General features: G+C 39.4%; 1 protein-coding gene across 1 annotated transcript in view; it reads right to left on the minus strand.

Moving 5' to 3' along the window:
- The window catches only part of DERA (deoxyribose-phosphate aldolase), a 77,193-nt gene that overhangs the window by 27,687 nt on the left and 28,296 nt on the right, over nt 1-21,210 (minus strand). The window lies entirely within an intron of this gene.

Raw genomic sequence — 21,210 nt, forward strand, 5'->3', positions numbered from 1 at the left:
AAACATATAAAAAAAAACAATAAAAAAAAAAAAAAAAAAAAAAAGACACATCACATGCAGGTGATAAGAAGTCGGTCTTGAACAGTTCAAAGCCTAAGATTAGGTCACTTATGTTTCAGAACAAATCCAAACAACTCTCCAGGGTGTTTCACCAGCGCGAGGTAGGAGACAAAGAGATGAGAAAGGACGGCACAGCCAACGAAGCAGCACTGGGCTGTGCAGAGCATCAGATGCAGAGGAAGAGAAGAGAAGGATGGGGCTGTCTTGCCCAAGACAAGGTGGAATTTCAGGAGAGGACAAGGAAATAGTCACAGGCAGGGAGCAGCTAAGGAGGCAGGAGAAGGGGAGAAAGAGGCCACTCCCAGAGGGCAGCAGGCTCTGAAGAGCCAGGGTGTCCCCATGTCCTGTGCCACTGTTCTTGCTAGTTCCTGGTTGTGCATAAAAGCCACACTGAAGACAAGGTTATATACACTGGGTCCTACCTGGTATTTCTTCCTCCAACTGGAATCTCTCTAGCAAATAATTCAGAGTTTATAACCTTGCTGTTATAAAGTGCCCAGTAACAATTATCCTACTTTTATTTGATTGGACCTATTTGGGGCACTAAGGAAAGGAATGTTTTGTCTGAAAAGTCCACACTGGGATTTCCTTTCTAAGCTCCCAAAGCACCTGAACTCTTCACAAGTCTCCAGCCACACGCCTCCTCCCCGCACCTGTGGCCCCGGGGAGCACGAGACACGGCATTCAGTGTTCGCATTCCTCCTCGGCATCCCGTCCTCTTCCGCAGACTCTTCCTCTAATACCACGTACTCTCTTCCCCTCCCTCAGCTGCATTTCCCCTCTTCCTACCAGCGAACACCGTTCAAACAGACCTAAATTCAGGCAAATCCTCTGGGAATTGGTGGGGTCCAGTAATCCCATATGGGTGTACAATTACCCGAACAATGATTGAATACATCTTTTTTTTTTTTTTTACTTAAACGACTTCATTGGAGTATAACTGCTTTACATTGCTGTGTTAGTTTCCGCTGTATAACAAAGTGAATCAGCTCTACGTATACATATATCCTCATATCTCCTCCCTCTTGCGTCTCCCTCCCACCCTCCCTATCCACCCCTCTACGTCATCACAAAGCACCGAGCTGATCTCCCTGTGCTATGCGGCTGCTTCCCACTAGCTATCCACTTTACATTGGGTAGTGTGTATATGTCCGTGCCACTCTCTCACTTCGTCCCAGCTTACCCTTCCCCCTCCCCGTGTCCTCAAGTCTATTTTCTACATCTGTGATTTTATTCCTGTACTGCCCCTAGGTTCTTCACGACCTTTTTTTCTTTTTTTAGATTCCATATATGTGTGTTAGCATACGGTATTGGTTTTTCTCTTTCTGACTTCACTCTGTAGGACAGACTCTAGGTCCATCCACCTCACTACAAATAACTCAATTTCATTTCTTTTTATGGCTGAGTAATATTCCACTGTATATATGTGCCACATCTTCTTCATCCATTCATCTGTCGATGGACACTTAGGTTGCTTCCATGGCGTCGCTACTGTAAACAGAGCTGCAATGAACGCTGTGGTACATGACTCTTTTTGAATTATGGTTTTCTCAGGGTATATGCCCAGTAGTGGGATTGCAGGGTCGTATGGCAGTTCTATTTTTAGTTTCTAAAGGAACCTCCATACTGTTCTCCATGGTGGCTGTATCAATATACATTCCCACCAACAGTGCAAGAGGGTTCCCTTTTCTCCGCACCCTCTCCACCATTTATCGTTTGTAGATATTTTGATGACGGCCATTCTGACCAGTGTGAGGTGATACCTCATTGTAGTTTTGATTTTCATTTCTCTAATGATTAGTGATGTTGAACATCCTTTCATGTGTTTGTTGGCCATCTGTATATCTTCTTTGGAGAAATGTCTATTTAGGTCTTCTGCCCATTTTTGGATTGGGTTGTTTGTTTTTTTGATATCGAGCTGCATCAACTGCTTGTATATTTTGGAGATTAATCCTTTGTCCGTTACTTCATTTGCAAATATTTTCTCCCATTCTGAGGGTCGTCTTTTCGTCTTGTTTATGGTCTCCTTTGCTGTGCAAAAGCTTTTATGTTTCATTAGGTCCCATTTGTTTATTTTTGTTTTTATTTCCATTTCTCTACGAGGTGGGTCAAAAGGATCTTGCTGTGATTTATGTCATACAGTGTTCTGCCTATGTTTTCCTCTAAGAGTTTTATAGTGTCTGGCCTTACACTTAGGTCTTTAATCCATTTTGAGTTTATTTTTCTGTATGGTGTTAGGGAGTGTTCTAGCTTCATTCTTTTCCATGTAGCTGTCCAGTTTTCCCAGCACCACTTATTGAAGAGGCTGTCTTTTCTCCATTGTATATTCTTGCCTCCTTTATCAAAGATAAGGTGACCATATGTGCATGAATTTATCTCTGGGCTTTCTATCCTGTTCTATTGATCTATATTTCTGTTTTTGTGCCAGTACCATACTGTCTTGATTACTGTAGCTTTGTAGTCTGAAGTCAGGGAGCCTTATTCCTCCAGCTCCATTTTTCTTTCTCAAGATTGCTTTGGCTATTCAGGGACTTCTGTGTTTCCATACAAATTGTGAAATTTTTTTTTTCTAGTTCTGTGAAAAATGCCACTGGTAGTTTGACAGGGATTGCATTGAATCTGTAGATTGCTTTGGGTAGTACAGTCATTTTCACAAGGTGGATTCTTCCAATCCAAGAACATGGTATATCTCTCCATCTGTTTGTATCATCTTTAATTTCTTTCATCAGTGTCTTATAGTTTTGTACATACAGGTCTTTTGTCTCCTTAGGTAGGTTTATTCCTAGGTATTTTATTCTTTTTGTTGCCATGGTAAGTGGGAGTGTTCCCTTAATTTCTCTTTCAGATTTTTCATCATTAGTGTATAGGAATGCAGGAAATTTCTGTGCATTAATTTTGTATCCTGCTACTTTACCAAATCCATTGATTAGTTCTGGTAGCATCTTTAGGATTCTCTATGTATAGCATCATGTCATCTGCAAACAGTGACAGTTTTACTTCTTTTCCAATTTGGATTCCTTTTATTTCTTTTTCTTCTCTGACTGCTGTGGCTACAACTTCCAAAACTATGTTGAATAACAGCGGTGAGAGTGGACATCCTTGCCTTGTTCCTGATCTTAGTGGAAATGCTTTCAGTTTTTCACCACTGAGAACGATGCTGGCTGTGGGTTTGGCATATATGGCCTTTATTATGTTGAGGTAAGTTCCCTCTATGCCAACTTTCTGGAGGGTTTTTATCATAAATGGGTGTTGTATTTTGTCGAAAGCTTTTTCTGCATCTACTGAGATTATCATATGGTTTTTATCCTTCAATTTGTTAATATGGTTTACCGCATTGATTGATTTGCATACATTGAAGAATCCTTGCATTCCTGGGATAAACCCCACTTGATCATGGTGTATGATCCTTTTAATGTGCTGTTGGATTCTCTTTGCTAGTATTTTGTTGAGGATTTTTGCATCTATGTTCATCAGTGATATTGGCCTGTAGTTTTCTTTCTTTGTGACATCTTTGTCTGGTTTTGGTATCAGGGTGATGGTGGCCTCGTAGAATGAGTTGGGGAGTGTTCCTCCCTCTGCTATGTTTTGGAAGAGTTTGAGAAGGATAGGTGTTAGCTCTTCTCTAAATGTTTGATAGAATTCACCTGTGAAACCATCTGGTCCTGGGCTTTGGTTTGTTGGAAGATTTTTAATCAAGGTCTCAATTTCAGCTTGTGATTGGTCTGTTTATATTTTCTATTTTTTCCTGGTTCAGTCTCGGAAGGTTGTGCTTTTCTAAGAATTTGTCCATTTCTTCCAGGTTGCCCATTTTATTGGCATAGAGTTGCTTGTAGTAATCTCTCATGATCTTTTTTATTTCTGCAGTGTCAGTTGTTACTTCTCCTTTTTCATTTCTAATTCTGTTGATTTGAGTCTCGTCCTTTTTTTTCTTCATGAGTCTGGCTAATGGTTTATCGATTTGTTTATCTTCTCAAAGAACCAGCTTTTAGCTTTACTGATCTTTGCTATCATTTCCTTCATTTCTTTTTCATTTATTTCTGATCTGATCTTTATGATTTCTTTCATTCTGCTAACTTTGGGGTTTTTTTTGTTCTTCTTTCTCTAATTGCTTTAGGTGTAAGGTTAGGTTGTTTATTTGAGATGTTTCTTGTTTTTTGAGGTAGGATTGTATTGCTATAAACTTCACTGAAAGCAAAAACTGATTTTGCTGCATCCCATGGGTGTTGGGTCATCGTGTTTTCGTTGTCATTTGTTTCTAGGTATTTTTTGATTTCCTCTTTGATTTCTTCAGTGATCTCTTGGTTATTTAGTAACGTATGGTTTAGCCTCCATGCGTCTGTATTTTTTACAGTTTTTTTTCCTGTAACTGATATCTAGTCTCATAGCATTGTGGTTGGGAAAGATACTTGATATGATTTCAATTTTCTTAAATTCACCAAGGCTTGATTTGTGACCCAAGATATGACCTACCCTGGAGAATCTTCCATGAGCACTTGAGAAGAAAGTGTATTCTGTTGTTTTTGGATGGAATGTCCTATATTATTTATTTTCATTTTGGATGATCTGTCCATTGGTGAAAGTGGGGTGTTAAAGTCCCCTACTATTATTGTGCTACTGTCGATTTCCCCTTTTATGGCTGTTAGCATTTGCCTTATGTATTGAGGTGCTCCTATGCTGGGTGCATAAATATTTACAATTGTTATATCTTCTTCTTGGATTGACCCCTTGATCATTACGTAGTGTCCTTCTTTGTGTCTTGTAATAGTCTTTATTTTAAAGTCTATTTTGTCTGATACGAAAACTGCTACTCCAGCTTTCTTCTGATTTCCATTTGCATGGAATATCTTTTTTCATCCCTTCACTTTCAGTCTGTATGTGTCCCTAGGTCTGAAGTGGGTCTCTTGTAGACAGCATATATACGGGTCTTGTTTTTGTATCCATTCAGCAAGCCTGTGTCTTTTGGTTGGAGCATTTAATCCATTTACATTTAAGCTAATTACCGATATGTATGTTCCTATTCCCATTTTCTTAATCGTTTTGGGTTTGTTATTGTAAGTCTTTTCCTGCTCTTGTGTTTCCTGCCTAGAGAAGTTCCTTTAGCATGTGCTGTAAAGCTGGTTTGGTGGTGCTGAATTCTCTTAGCTTTTCCTTGTCTCTAAAGGTTTTAATTTCTCCATCGAATCTGAATGATATCCTTGCTGGGTAGAATAATCTTAATTGTAGGTTTTTCCCTTTCATCACTTTAAATATGTCCTGTCACTCCCTTCTGGCTTGCAGAGTTTCTGCTGAAAGATCAGCTGTTAACCTTATGGGGATTCCCTGGTATGTAATTTGCTGCTTTTCCTTTGCTGCTTTTAATATTTTTTCTTTGTATTTAATTTTTGATAGTTTGATTAATATGTGTCTTGGCATGTTTCTCCTTGGATTTATCCTGTATGGGACTCTGTGTGCTTCCTAGACTTGACTGACTATTTTCTTTCCCATATTAGGGAGGTTTTCAACAATAATTTCTTCAAATATTTTCTCAGTCCCTTTCTTTTTCTCTTCTTCTTCTGGGACCGTGAATGCATCCTTAAAAGCATCAAATACAGCATCAGCCAAGACCGTAAGACTGTGGCTTCCCCACGTCTGTCTCCTTCTCTTTGTTTCTGAGGCTGAATCTCTTCCCCATCTCTGTGTGAGCTGCTTTTTCTCTGAGTCAACTGCTTGAATAAAAATCCCGAGCTTTGGGCTTCCCTGGTGGCGCAGTGCTTGAGAGTCCGCCTGCCGATGCAGGAGACGCGGGTTCGTGCCCCGTTTCGGGAAGATCCCACATGCCGCGGAGCGGCTGGGCCCGTGAGCCATGACCGCTGAGCCTGCGCGCCCGGAGCCTGTGCTCCGCAAATGGGAGAGGCCACAACAGTGAGAGGCCCGCATAACGCAAGGAAAAAAAAAAAAAAAAAAATCCCGAGCTTTTCCAGTCTAGCACTGAAGGAACAACCAAGAAAAACAGTAGTGGAGAAGGGTGGGTTTAACTGAAAACTATACTGCATTATAAGGGAGTCCCTGATCACCTCATGGGAGTCCGGATGTTAAAAAGCAAAGCGGGAAGAGAGAATCCGCCATGCCTGGGTGCGTGCTTATGGACAGAAGATGAAAATGAGAAATGTACTTCAAAAATAATTTCAGCAGAAAAAATATATTTAATAACCACTCAATTTAGAAAATACCACCTCTAATGAAAATGTCTCAGAGTAGTAGTTTTAAGGATTTTCATTTTATATTTTTGAAGGGCATTATAATAATGAACACGGTGAGATGAGAACACTGGGAATGGCAGAAGAAAATCTGCTTTTTAACTGTCTAAGTTATCTAATCTGCAATCCTACTCAGAAACCTCTACATCTGTGAATGCGACTATAGATAATATTATGAACTCTGAGGTAATTTATGTGCTTTTCCTTTTTATTAAAACATAAACAGGAAAATTTTAATTATTCACTAGAATGTTAACATAAAACCAGTGTGATAGCAGCTAACATTCTACAAACAGCCTTTCGCTGGCTTCATGTGACATGGATGATCTAAATTCTTTCCCATTTCATTGACTGTTCAGTGCCTCCCCTGTTGTCCCTGCCCAATTTAGCAGCTTTGTAAAGTAGGAAACTTAACTTTCGATGCCCCAGTTAATGATAAATTTTTTACAAAAAGCATATTATAACACTCAATCTTGGGTCACTAGGAAAACAAAGCATCATCCTGATAATTGAAGTAAAAACATGAATTTCCTTTTCCTCCCGAATCACCAAAATAACTGTATTCATTCTCCATTTTGCTTTATGTGCTTTGCCTTGCTAATGTTTTTAAACAGAAAAATAGCCTCTCTTTTATCTTCATAGTCTTACTCAGATTTCCTTAAAAATTCTTGTCCTTGTTACAAGAACAGAAGGGTAGGGAAAAAGTGGTGAGACTATGGTGGGTTCTGCAACAAGCCGACACCAGAATGAACAGGTGGAGGTCTCGTAATGGGAAGCAGAGGCTCAGCTTCCTGGGCTGGAAAAAGCCTTGTTTCTCTTGAATTCCCTAACCTGATAAACTGCACCATGATGAGTTGTTTTGTCCTCTCCCTTCCCTGCTTAGCAGACAGCCATTCATCAAGTACTATTCATTCTGCCCCCTTAATACCCCGCACGGCCGCCCACTCCTCTCCATCCCTACCGTACTGCCCCGGTTCAGCTCCCCGTCCTGGTCGGCCAGACTTGCTACCACAGCTTCCTAACAGCTCCCCCGTCTGCAGCCCAAATCCACTGCCCCTAAAGTGGAAATCTGATCACTGCTCCACTACCGCAGAGAGCAGTAAGGGAGGAAGAGGAGTCTGGAGTAAGGATGTCTTATTGATCTCTATCCCTCGTGCCTGGCACATAGTGGAGGAATAAATGGATGAATGAATTAAGCGATTGCTCATTTCCCGGCTATAAACTTTAAAAGGCTAAAAGCTCTCCACACCCACAGATGGGAACACAAACTCTACAGCATGTGGCCATAAGCCCCAGACAGCTCTCCTTCCTCCTCCTCCGCTTCTCCCACCACTGCTCCACCCCAGTCATACCAGCGTTCTCACCATGACATGCTCTCCACGGGTATAAAGGGGCACGTGCTTCTCTGCCTGAAACGCCCTTCCTCTACCTCTGCACCTAATGAATCCTCCACAAAGGCCACTTGCTTTGCAAACCCATCCATGAGTCCTCCAGAGGGTTCGCCAGGTTCCTGCAGCCCCAGCGCAAGTGTCCCTTTGGCCCCTGGGTTCCCAACAGGGCAAACCATAGACCCCATCTTCACCTCCTGACCAGACTAAAAGATCGCTAGTGTGTAAAGGGAAGGAGCTACATCTTACTCATGTTTCTCTCCCTTCTCTCTCGTCTCATCCTTCTCTAATGCCCAGAATAGCAACTGATCAACATGAGATGTTCATGAAATACTTGCTGGATGAGCCCATTCGAGGGAAACAAACACCCTAGGTATTAGGATGACAGAAAACCTAGTCCTTCTCTTCCCAACTAGCCTTTCCCCCCAGCCCCTCCGTCTTCACCACAGCTGTTACCACCCCGCACTCCCTCATTTCCTTCCATTTCCCCCAGTACTGCTTGGAACTGTGGGAAGTCCCCATTGAAACCCTAAACCTAATAACTTGCAGATGGAAGGAGGAGAGACCTCAATACTATCAAGGCGGCAGAAGGATGAAAAATGTTCCTAGAGACCTAATTAGAAATACAAATTCACATCCTTCCAAAAAAAAAAAACATTGTCACGTGTCAGTTAGGACGTACAGAACTACTGCTGCAGAGCTAAACTTCAGTTATTCTGTCTGCTAAACTCAGGCCTGGCAGAGACCAAATAACCACTTATGATCTTGTTTCTATGGGAATATAGGTTCAGAGTTCCCAACAAGCCATCTGTAACTACAGGGACAATCAGCCTGTTCGTTGTGGAGTATCTTTGTTAAAGGTTTTCCCCCTTGAATTTGAAATTCTCTCTCTGAATAATTTCTAAACTATCAGCATGAGTGGAAAAAATTCTTGTCTTAATACCAGGAAACCTAGATTCCAGATCAGAGGCTCTCATTCCTGCCTACACAGTAGACACACCAGGAGAAGATTTTAAAAAGTACTGATTCTCTTGGTTCCATTCAAGACCATTAAAATTAGAATCTCTGGGTGGTAGGATCTTTTCAACAGTTTATGGACGAAGCTCATCAGGATATTCTAATTTGCAGTCCCGGTTGAGAACCTCGTTCTAGACTGTGTTTTGACTTATTCGTCCTGGGGTAAATTCCTTCTGAACCTGACTTTTCTGGATCTCGGGTTTCTCACCTATAAAATGAAAGCTTTGAGATGAACAAGACTCTTCATAATTCTTTCCAGTTTTCAAAGCATTTAGAACTTTTATGAGTTAATTTTTTAATGTTCAGTTGCTCTATTTCTCTTGCCTTATCTGACAATGTACAAGTCAAGAAAAAACAGACAGGAATCTGCAAAGACCTTTTAGTGACTGAGACAGAAGGAGTTGCAGGCAAAATTCCAATTTGAAAAGCATGTTTCCCACATACTCAACCAGTTCCTGGGAGGACAAAAGTTACATATACAATCACTCAATTTTATAGATTTCTTTTAGAGCCATTATGTTCAAATTTTTAAAAAGGAAAAGAAAAGAAAAAAGTTTCCATACTATAATATTTCACTCCCTCGGATATGTAGCTTTACCATTCTAACAATGACTTTTTTGCACATGCTTCCATTAAAGCCATGACTGGAGAATAAGATGATGATTTCAATAACGCCCCCTCGCTCCTGAAATCTTTTTATTCAATAGCTCACTGAGCAATTTAACATACAGGGTCCCTAACTTCTTTATTCCAGGGATGGCATTATAACCTTTGTCTTGCTTCAACCAATTTTTCTCTTAGTTAACACATCTTTCCAAGTTTGAACTATTTTTTTTTCATTGATTTGGCTTATAAAGTAAACCTAGAAACTTGCAAATATTTTTTGAAAAACAAATAAAGAAATGCAGAAGAAAATAGAACACAGGAGAATTGCTTGCTCCATTTTATAATATTACAGCATATTGTGTAGTCTTGTGTCAGTATTTATTATCAGTCATTTAGTTTATGATCCAGAATAACTTTTGATTACTGATGCTTGTAGTATTACTCTGTGTCTTGGACTGTTTGAAGATCTGTATTTTTATTACAAAGTCCAATAAAAATAAAGTGAAAAGCCCACAGGTCCCAAAACTGATTCCTGGCTTGTGCTGTATGTCACTCCTTTTCAATCTAAAAAGTATTTCCTTCTACTGTTAGTCTCTGTCTCTTGCTCATAGGCAAATTTATCTCCTAATGCCTCATTCTTTATTTTAGCCATTAATCTCCCATTGAGAACCTTACCAAATGCTTTTTGCAGATAAAAATATTTAATATCTACTAGATTTCCCCTATCCACAAAGCCATCCAACATTGCTTAGAGGGAAAAATCAATCTTTTGCACCTGAATTTAAGTTTGCTGGTTTGACTCAAAGTATTTTTCTCCAACTTCTTCAGGTCTTTACAGGAAATAATAGAACCACAGTGCAAGAACCCCACTTCTCTTGTTATGGGTTGAACTGTGCCCCCTAAAAATACATGCTGAAGTTCCAAACCCCAGTACCTCAGAAAGTGACCTATTTGAAAGTAGCATCATTGCAAACGCAATTACTTAAGTAAAGGTAAGGTCTTACTAAGTAAGGTGGGCCATTACATGGTGGATGTCCTTATAAGAAGAGAAGAGACGCAGAAGTACACAGAGAGAAGATGACCATGTGATGATGGAAGCAGGGATTTGGAGTGATGCATCTCTAAGCCAAGGAATGCCAAGTATTGCCAGCCAACACCAGAAGCTTTCTAGCAAGAAAGGATTCTCCGCTACAGATTTCAGAGGCAGCACGGCCCTGTGGACATCTTGATTTTGGACGTCTACCCTCCAGAACCATGAGAATAAATGTCTGTTGTTTTAAGCCACCGAGTTTGAGGTACTTTGTTATGGCAATCCTAGAAAACCAACACCCTCCCTCTTTTCCCATTAATTCCATATTTGGGGGCCCTGTCTATCCTGGCTTGAAATCTACCCAGAAATTTCACACACACACACAACCTGTGTGTGTGCGTGCGTGTAAAATATTTTTCTCCTCTAGGATCAGACTCGATTCCAAAGGATCACATTTAATGTTTAGGTCCAAAGGTTCACATAAAACGTTTCTTCTTCTAGGATCACACTTGACTCCAGAGCAGAAAGCACCCCAATGGTTGCTGAGTATCATGTATCTAACACTGGCTCCATCGGGCTGTCGCCCAGCCTGTGCTATGAACACCTCCTACCTCCTGACGTGGCCCATCCAAATTCCAGAACACTTGAACTTTAACAAAACTCTGCTTTATACCAGGCCAAAATCCATCTTCCTATAACTTCTAAAAGATGGTCCCAGCCCTCCTACCTTGGAGTAATAGACAACAATCATGCTTTTTCATCATTTTTTGTGTATATATGTGTGTACAAGTATTTGAACACAATACCACAGCCCCAATGACCGTGCTTTTCCTAAATAAGGCGCCCCCTATCTTTTCCACCACTCTTCATGGGAAGGTTTCAACTTCCCTCATCCCACGCTGGGACATCCCTCTACACACGCTCCAATACCATTCCCGTCCTCTGCACCCTTTCACCTCATCCCTCTGCTCCTTCATTCTTACACTGTCCTCAGCCTTGTCCTCTCTCCTTCTCCTTCCTCAGGTGGACAAGAAAAAGGTCCACTTCCACTGTCACTCCCTAGCTGTTCCCTGGGCACCCCAGGGAGGGGAATCTGAAAACAAACAAGAACCTTAGTACAGAACTCAAGTAGCAGTTGATAAGCATGACCCTGCTCACGTGCCTAGTGTATCATCATGGAACCATCAGCAGCGCAGGTGGACACAAAATTACAGCGGAAGCTGCCTGAGGTCAGGGTCCTCTTGCAACTTTCCTTTTCATTCCAACGAGGATTTGCTGTGGGCCCATCACAGGCGGGGCTCTAGGCTTGCTTTCAACTTGCTCTTTCATGTGTACTTCATGTCCACCACCCCCTAGAGTTTTTCTCCAAACAGTCTATTGTCATATTTTTCTTGTCCTCAACAGAAAAGTACAGCTCAATATATAAATCTCATTCAGTGACTCTAGAAAGACATCTGTGCCTCCAAAGGTTAAACACAGCTTAAACATACCTTACATAATTCAGATCAATTGCAGGGTGGAGAGCAGAACTGCACGATAACTAAAGCATGGAATTTGGAGTCCAGAGTCCTTCAGAATTCTGCCACGTCCTAAATGCGTGGCCTTGGTCTAGTCACTTAACTTCCGAGCTTCAGGTCTCCAGACACTCAACGCTGATAAGGTACCTCTCCTACTTCCCTCTTAAAACAACCGCAAAAAGAATTCGGTAAACTACTAACTTCACATGATTTACTACCCTTTATTCACGAAATCATTCAACAAATATGTTTATCAAGTATCTACCTGGTACAAAGTACTGAGGGACCCATTCGAGGATTCCAATTTCCCAGCAGTTAAGAGTTTGCTAAAAGATCAGTAACTACCTGGCACAGACACTAAAGAGTAAGTAACAAAAGTTAACGTGTTAGGAATTAAAGACAAATGAATAACAGAATCTCAGAGACATGAGCAACTACCTATAGGTCTCACCTCTATGTCGTATACCAGAAGTTCATTAAGAAAAATCCCTTATTCTTTTGCTGAGAAAATACAAATTTCTTTAAAAAAAAATGAATCTTATGCATGTTGTTTACAAGTGTATCTATTGATGTCCTTGTACCTGATAACCTAACCCATCAAGGAGCATTTTCTAGGCACTTGTTACGTGCAAGCGTTTGTGCCGGGAATTTCTCTAGGCAAGCCAGGTCTGTAGAAGGCAGTTATGTGCTTTTGGAATAAGGTGGGATACATTTAAAAAATATTTCACACAGTAAAATTTTACACAGGCTAGTATACAACACAAAAAAACTAAGCTTTCAAGCTTTCCCTTTTTTTCTTTTTTTCCCTCCAGAAGCCCAGCCGTGAAGAGCCACAGAACATGCTTTATGCTTAAATGTATAGACTTAACCTTTTATAAAAATGACATTCATAGACCAAAATGCACCATCAGTAGTTCCTGTACTGCTGGGAGGCCAGAAAACATGATAACTCCTCTCTTCTGCACTCAAGAAAGGATGGGGAGGGCGTGGGTGAGTGAGGGTAAGCTTTCTGATATTTTTGCTTGGGGCCTTGAATTTAAATTGACTCCTTGAATGAGATGGCAAGTTAATTAGTTTTTACCCTGTAAGTGGTTTAATTTTCAGGGCTAGTTTAAGGAACTGTAAATAAATTTCCACTTGAAATTCTTTACCTCTTAACCTAATGCACATCTATATTCTTAGGCTTTCCCCAGTGAAAAACTTTCAGCTGAAGCATACTTTCTCATAAATTAAATGCTTTCCTATGAAAGGCAAGATCTTACTTAAAAAACAACAAAAAAAAAACCAAAAACAAACAAACAAACAAACAAAACAGGCTGAAACACCCCAGGGGTCTGTATGTGCCATCTGGATCAATACTCCTGGAGAATACAACGATTTGCAGCCTAAGATGAAGGACTCAGTGTGACTCTTCTGACAATCTTGAGAAAAATAAATCTACACGGTCTTTTATTCTACCATTTGGTTCACATTTTTAAATTTTTAAAAAAAATCTTAGATGTTAATTTGCTATTAATCACAGCATTTTTTTAGGATTTTGGTTTCCTTTAGTCATAGCGAGTTTCCCACTATTTTTCCCCTTGATTTTATTTACTTAATGGCTTCCCTCCTATTTTTATCTCTTTCTTTGCTTCATCTCATTGTTTCTGTATTACTTTGATCTTATTGGGTTGAATTTCGAGTACTCCCTCCCCTGGTTCACTACTTTTTTCATTTTTCATTTCCTATATGTTACAAAATCCCAGCCAAGTTCAAAACTCATTTTGCATTCCCTTCAAGGTCTGCTCTTCTCAAGCCCCGTATTTTTATGTTAGTACAACTCTTCCCACAGATCTTCATCAGCAATTCAAACGTGATGGCATTATGATTGCATCTTTAGTGCTTTTCTACTCCAATCTTATTTATCATGCCTGCATTATTTCCGAAGATAAGGTCTAGCATAACTTCAGAGCAGAGCTTGTTAGCTGTTGCATGTGTGCAAACAGTCCAGGCTACTGAAAGATAAAGCCACTTTTCTACATTCCAGCATTATTCTTAATGTGTGCATTTGCTGGGCTGAAATCCCTTAGTAGGTCAGCTTCTGACTTCTCTTTCCTATAAGCATGTTTCCCTTTCTATCTTACTTCCTATCACCTTGTTCTTGGCTTGTTTGATGAAAAAAATATGGCTCTCGTTTCTCTTCCCTGATTATTTTCCCTTCAAACTGTTTACTCCCACCTCACCTTCTCCTTTATTTATATTTCTCTCACCACATTTCCACTAATGTAAAAGTAAGATCCATTTCCAATGACCAAAAAGCCAAGGCAAAAAGTTCTCCTTGGTCTTTTCCTTGCTTCTAGAACTTGCTGAGAATCCTAACAAAACTTTTATACGTCATACCACTGCTTGGATTGCCTAAGCCATACTTTGTATATATAATCTCCTTGTCAAAGGTATACATCTTCTATCTTTTTGTTCAATTAAAATAAAAACTCTCAAAATAACATGTCCAAACTCTACAAGGTGGTGGCACATCTGGGAAGATGAATCTAGACCTAATCTAATCTAATTTCACTTTGCCTATTTTCACTCTTCCTTACCTCTGTCTGTCTTTCTCACTGACTCATTGGTGTATTCCAAAATATTTCCTTAGGCTCTCCTAGGTGTCAGGCAGGGTAGCAATCACAGGGGAATACAGATAAGTAAGATAATTCTTGGCCTCAAGGAGGTTCATAGTTTTATAAAAAAAACTAAGAGGTAAAACAACTGATGGTGATACTACATGACAAATGCTACTGGTATTTATATACCAGTATTAATTCTCCTGGTATTATACACCTAAGAGAAGGACAGTATGAACAATTAATTCTGCCTTTAAAGGATAATAGAGAGATTTGACAGAGTATGAAAATTTCACTTAAATCTTTAAAGACAGCTAACAGGAGGGGAGAAGGCTATAACAGACACAGAAAATGATATAACAAAGACAGAAATACCTGGGATGTTTACAAATAGCAAAAATGACCACACAGAATAGCAGCAAAGATATCCTTTTAACTGATGTTCTTATTTTACCATAGAAGAGTACCTACCTCGTAGAGTTGTTGCGAAGGTTAAATGTAAATATATATAAAGCCCTTAAAATAGTACCTGTCACACAGTAAATGCTCAAGAAATGTTACCTATTATTACTGTTGTATTATAGATTATATCACATATATTTCATCTATTCAAAATATTTTATTTATTTTTTTCTGGTTCCTGGCTTGGTTCTGGATCATTGTGGCTGCTGAATAAGTGATCTTATACATGCCTGAAGAGCTGAGGTGGCTGCTACAGCTTCCATTGTAAAACAATCAGGAGCAATGACAACCATAGCTAAGAACTGTACCATAAGAAAAATAAACTGGGCCACACCTAATTGCGATTCTCAACGAATCAGATATTTTTTGCACCTTTCTTTTTTAAGACAGAGTCAAAAGCCAGCAAAACAAGTTCATATGTAAGATTCATTGAACAATCCTACTAATACAGTAAGCTCTGGGATCAGTACAGAATGTAATCCAGCTCCATAGCTTTTATCTCCTACAGTTACACCAAAGGTCATATACATTACTTCATTTCAAGTTATAATCATATTAATTTATTTGTTCAAGGTCACAAATTCTGCAAGACAGAACAAGAATCCAGGTCTTCTAACTCCTATGAACATGGCTCCTTCCCCTAAAACATTTTGAGAGATTCCTAAACAAGAATAAACCAAAAGTAGGCTACGAATCACTTATTTGAGCAAAACTATAAATGCACCCTGGCTAAGTTTTTACTTACAACGATGTATGATAGTAGACTAACGTAGGTATGTATTTCCACCTTTCTCTCTTTAGAGAATTGTGTTTGAGAGAATAATCGAAATGGCTATCAAAATTGTAAGATAACAATTATTATGAATGTAAATGAAAAACCCCTTTCCTTTTGAGATTTATGATGCTAAATTAATGGGAAAACAAAAGCCATGAAGAATTCCAGACATGAGAGAAGAAATGTTACCAGACTTGCCCTCCTGCTATAAATAACTATATAACTGAGCAAAATATATAAGGCAACTATTTTTAGGCATTGGGAAATTGGCAGCTCAAGATACAGACCTTAAGATAATTAAGATATACAAATAAGCAGACAAGGACTTTAATCAGCTGTTACAAATATGTTCAAGGATTTTAAAGAAAGAATGATCTCAATGAGCGAAAAAATGGGAAATAGCAGAAAAATTAGAATTCTAAAAAAGAATAAATGGATTCTAAAACTAAAAATGTTCAGGAGCATAAATTTCAATGGATGGGCATAAAAGTAAATTTAAGGTGGAAAGTAAGGGTCAATGAACTTGAAGAAAGATCCACGTATATTAGCCAAGCAGAAAAACAGAGGCAGGGGAGAAAGATTAAAATTAAAATGAATAGGTGCCAGTAAGCTGTGAGACAATATCTAACACTCAGGTGCTTGGGTCCTAGAAGGAAAGACAGTGGGGCAGAGAAGTCCTAAAACAACAACCTACAAATCCAAGAAGCCCAGCAAACTACAAGCAGGATGAATACAAAGAAACCCACACTTAGGCACCTCACAGTCAAATTAGTGAAAAACAAAGAGAAAGAGAAAATACTGACTGGGTATTTGATAAAACATTACGTATAGGAAAACAAGAAGAAATAGAATTCCAAGAAATGGAATGATACGGTTAAGCGCTGAAATAAAAATAAAACTGTAACCTGAAACTCTATATTCATCAAACCATCCTTGAAAAATGGGAGTGAAATAAAGGCATTTTCCAATGAACAAAATCTGAGAGAATTAATCACCAGCAGACTACAGGAAGGATAAAAGATGGAAATGACATGTAAAAGACTAGTTTTACTTAATTTTTTTCCTTTTAATTTCCTTAAAAGACAAATGACTGTCAAAACAAAAATCACATCATTTTGAGGAATAGTTTATAAATAGTTGGAAGAAGTACATTAAAATCATTCAAAGGACTAATGAGGGTGTAAATGGAACTGCTGTAAGGTTTTTACATTTGTGCCATTTGAAGTGTAAAGTGGAATACAGGCATACCTTATTTTATTGTGCTTTGCTTCATTGCGCTTTGCATTATTACACTTTACAGATATTGCATTTTCTACAAATTGAAGGTGTGTGGCAACCCTGCATCAAGCAAGTCTATTGGCACCATTTTTCTAACAGCAGTTGCTCACTCTGTGTCTCTGTGCCACATTTTGGTAATTCTTGAAATATTTCAAAAATTTTCATTACTATCATATTTGTTATAGTGATCTGTGATCAGAAATCTTTGATGTTACTACTGCAAAAAACATTACAACTCTTTGAAGGCACAGATAATGGTTAGCATTTTTTGCAATAAAGTATTTTTTAACTAAGGTATGTATATTGTTTTTTTAGACATAATGCTATAGTACACTTAATAGACTATAGTACAGTGTAAACATAACTTTTATATGAACTGGGAAACCAAAAAATTCATGTGATTTGCTTTATTGCAATATTCGCTTCATTGCAGTGGTCTGGACCCAAACTTGCACTATCTCTATGGTACATCTGTAATGTTAATTCTAAGTAGACTGTGATAAGTTAAGAATGCATACTGTAATTTGCTAGAGCGACTACTAGAAAAATACAAAGAGGCTGTAGATAAAAAGCCAATAGAAAAAATAAAAATGAAGTGCTGTATCTGATGAACCCAAAAGGTGGCAGGAAAAGAGGAACAAAAATAGATCAGAACAAAGAGGAAGCAAATGGCAAGATGATAGAGTTAAATCCTATCATATCAATAATTATGTGAAGTGTATATGGACAAAACATTTCAATTAAAAAGCAGAGAATACCACAATGAATTTTTAAAAAATCTGTCTCTAAGGGGTAACTTTAAATATATAACCACAGGTGGGTTGAAAATAAAAGGATGGGAAAAAGATATACCATGCAAATGGTAAGCACAAGAAAGCCGGTGTGGCTAGATTAATATTAGACAAAGTGGGGGCTTCCCTGGTGGCGCAGTGGTTGAGAGTCCGCCTGCCAATGCAGGGGACACGGGTTCGTGCCCCGGTCCAAGAAGATCCCACATGCCATGGAGTGGCTGGGCCCGTGAGCTATGGCCGCTGAGCGTGCGCGTCCGGAGCCTGTGCTCCACAACAGGAGAGGCCACGGCAGTGAGAGGCCCGCGTACCGCCAAAAAAAAAAAAAAAATTAGACAAAGTGAACATTCAGACAAAGGTCTAGTACCAGAGATAACAAGGGACATGTCATAATGATGAATATGCTAATTCAACAGGTAAACATACCAATCCTAAAAGTGTCTATACTTAACAAGAGAGCTCCAGAGCTCCATAATAAAGTTAGAAAAAGCTGACAAAACTAAAAGGATAAGTATGTAGATCCACAATCATATCTGGAGATTTTAACAGCCCTCTCAGCAATTAATAGAAAAAGTATACCAAAGTGAAACCAAGCAAATCAGATCTAAAAAGTGTGACCACCCAACTTGAACTCTTTGAAAAGACTAATAAAACTGGCAGACCCCTAGCAAGACTATTTTCTACCAAAATGAAACAAAGAACAACAACAATAACAACAACAGAAAACAAAAATGACCAATATCGGGAATAAAAAAGGAGACATAACCATAGACCCTACAGACATCAGACTAATAAGAGAATATTACAAACACTTCAGACCAATAAATTTAGCAACTCATATATCTGTACAATGAAAAGCCACAAAGCAAACTCCTTATACATAGAACAACGTGACAGATCTCACAGCTATTACCTCAGGGTGGGGGAGGGGGAACAAGCACAAAAGAGTACATACTATGTAAGTATAATGTTCTAAAACTGGCAAAGCTAATCTATAGTGATAAAATCAGATCAGTTATTGCACCTGGAGCAGAAGGTAAAAAGAGTGGAACTGACTGCAAAGGGGAACAAAGGATATTTCTGGTATGATGGAATATACCAATTGTCAAAACTCATCGTATCGCACACTTAACACTTGAACTTTATTGAATGTAAATTTACCTCAGTGAAGTTGATTTTGAAGAAAACAAAAACAGTTTTAAAAAATACTACAGAAATAGGATGAAACATGAGTTTAGTCCATAAATTTTTTTAATTTAAAAAATCTTTCAAAACATACTTCGTTTATGTTATATACCTTCTTAACAAAATAGGAAGCATAAACTGTGGGCCAGGAAGTGCCTTTAATTCATAAGATCTAGCACAGTGCCTTGGGAGACAGCTGGGTTACAGCTGAGAAAGCAATACACCTGAAGCCAGAAGACCTGGGTTCAAATAATGACTTATGTGATCAATTAGCTTTGAACCTTAGGCAAGTCTCTCCATCTTAAGTTTCTTCATCAGCTACAGGGCTGGTGTGAAGGTGAAGAAATATTATTATAACGTATCTAGTAAAACACCTCACAAAGTTATATTACTCACAGTAATAGACACTGATTAGATGAAGAAATGAAGGAGATAAACAATGACATGGACATGGATACAAGCCAACAGGAACAGGGGAGAGCGTGTTTGTAGTCTCATTTCTGTCTGTGGCTGCGATGGGTGGGATGGAGGATGGAACAGAAGTGTCCAAGCATGAGGACCTAATACCATGTTCCTATCCTATGCAGTAGGTGCAGGGAGTAGGACAGGGTTGGCTGCCAGCCCAGAATGAATATACTTTCACTGTGACCTGGATCCCGGCATTCTGGGCTAACTCCCTTGTCCTGGTGAGGAGCGTGAAAAGCGAGGCTACTTGTCTACCTAAGACTCCAATGGGCTTTGCCCAGGTTCCTGAGAGTTGCAGTATCTGCTATTACTGGGGGCCTCTGAAACGCCAACATAACTGATGACCCAACTTTAAAGTGTTCCACTCCTCCCTATCCTTGGGTTTTCAGACATTTCGCTCTAACTAAAACAAGCAGAGCAGAGATCTTTTGGATACAGCAGCAGTGACCAGAGTAACAGCTTCATTAATGCCCAGTTGGCTGATTTTCAGTAGAGTTCCAGGGAACGATGCTTCGTCTGAGTCTTCAAAAAGTGCACGAGTAGAAAAATCTAGAGGGTGACCGCAACAAAGTCCCAGATTTAAGACCTGAGAAGTCACGTATCTTCCAAACATGGAGCCACTAGTAGGGCACCTAAAAATCCAATACTGAGTCACAGTAATAGTATCTGATAGAGGTTTGAACAGATCACTATGAGGGCATGCAGAGGGGGTAATAAACCAAGTGGTGGGGGAGGAAGCAGTATTGGGGAAATATCCTCGAGAAGAGTGACAACTATGCTGAGTCTAAAGATGTTCAAGAGTTATCTGGGCAAAAGGCATTCCAGGCAGGGACACAGCAGGTACAAAGACTCCAAAGGATTGGACGGTGCCATGTGCAGAGCACAGCGGGTAATTCCATAGAGCTGGAGCATATGGTATGCAGGGAAAATGAGGCGATGGCAGAGGCACAGGCAGGGTCTTGAGAAAGACCTTTTTTATTTTTATTTTTTTGGTCGTGCCACAGGTCTTGCAGCATCTTAGTTCCCCGATCAGGGATCGAACCTGAGCCCCTTGCAGTGGAAGTGTGGAGTCCTAACCACTGGACCACCAGGGAATTCCCTGAGAAGGTCCTTTTTTAAAGTCGGGCTGAAGGAATTTATATTGTATCTTGAAAATGAAGGGGAGCCACTGAAGGATTTTCAGCAAGCAGTACCACAACCAAATTGGCATTTTAAAGAGATCATTCTGGCAACAGTGTGGAGAACAGATTGAAAGGGGACAAAAGCAGAGACAGGGAAAACTAGTTAGGAGACCGTTGAAGTGATCCACGTGGGGAGTGACAGTGGTCTAAGAGAGCAGCACACAGAATGGAGCGAGGACGTATTCGATATGGTAAAAAAAGTAGAACTCTCAAGACTCGTTCACTGATTCATATGAAGGTGAGAAAAAGCAATCCAGCATGACTCCCAAGTTTCAGGCTTGGGTGTATGACTGGCTAGACATGCTGTCTGTAAAGATAAAGAATAAGTCAAGCTACATTTCAAAATATAAAAAACATTGACACTGCCCTAAATTTAAGAAGAAAAAATTAACACAAACAAAGCACAGGCTGCCTTGGACAGTATGGATATGGATCTCTGAGAAAAATCAAACCCTAAATTCACAGCGGGGAATAAGTCAGTTAAAGAAATTTCTGTCTAACATATGTTGATGAATGAATAATCAAAGAATAACACAGAAGGCAATTCACTAACAAGAGAGCCATCTACTGCCTTACAAGGATAGTGCAGTGATAAAATGCCACCAAAAAACGTGGAAGAGAG

This window comes from Lipotes vexillifer, unplaced genomic scaffold, assembly GCF_000442215.2.
Source record: "Lipotes vexillifer unplaced genomic scaffold, Lipotes_vexillifer_v1.1 scaffold911, whole genome shotgun sequence".
NCBI lineage: Eukaryota > Metazoa > Chordata > Mammalia > Artiodactyla > Lipotidae > Lipotes > Lipotes vexillifer.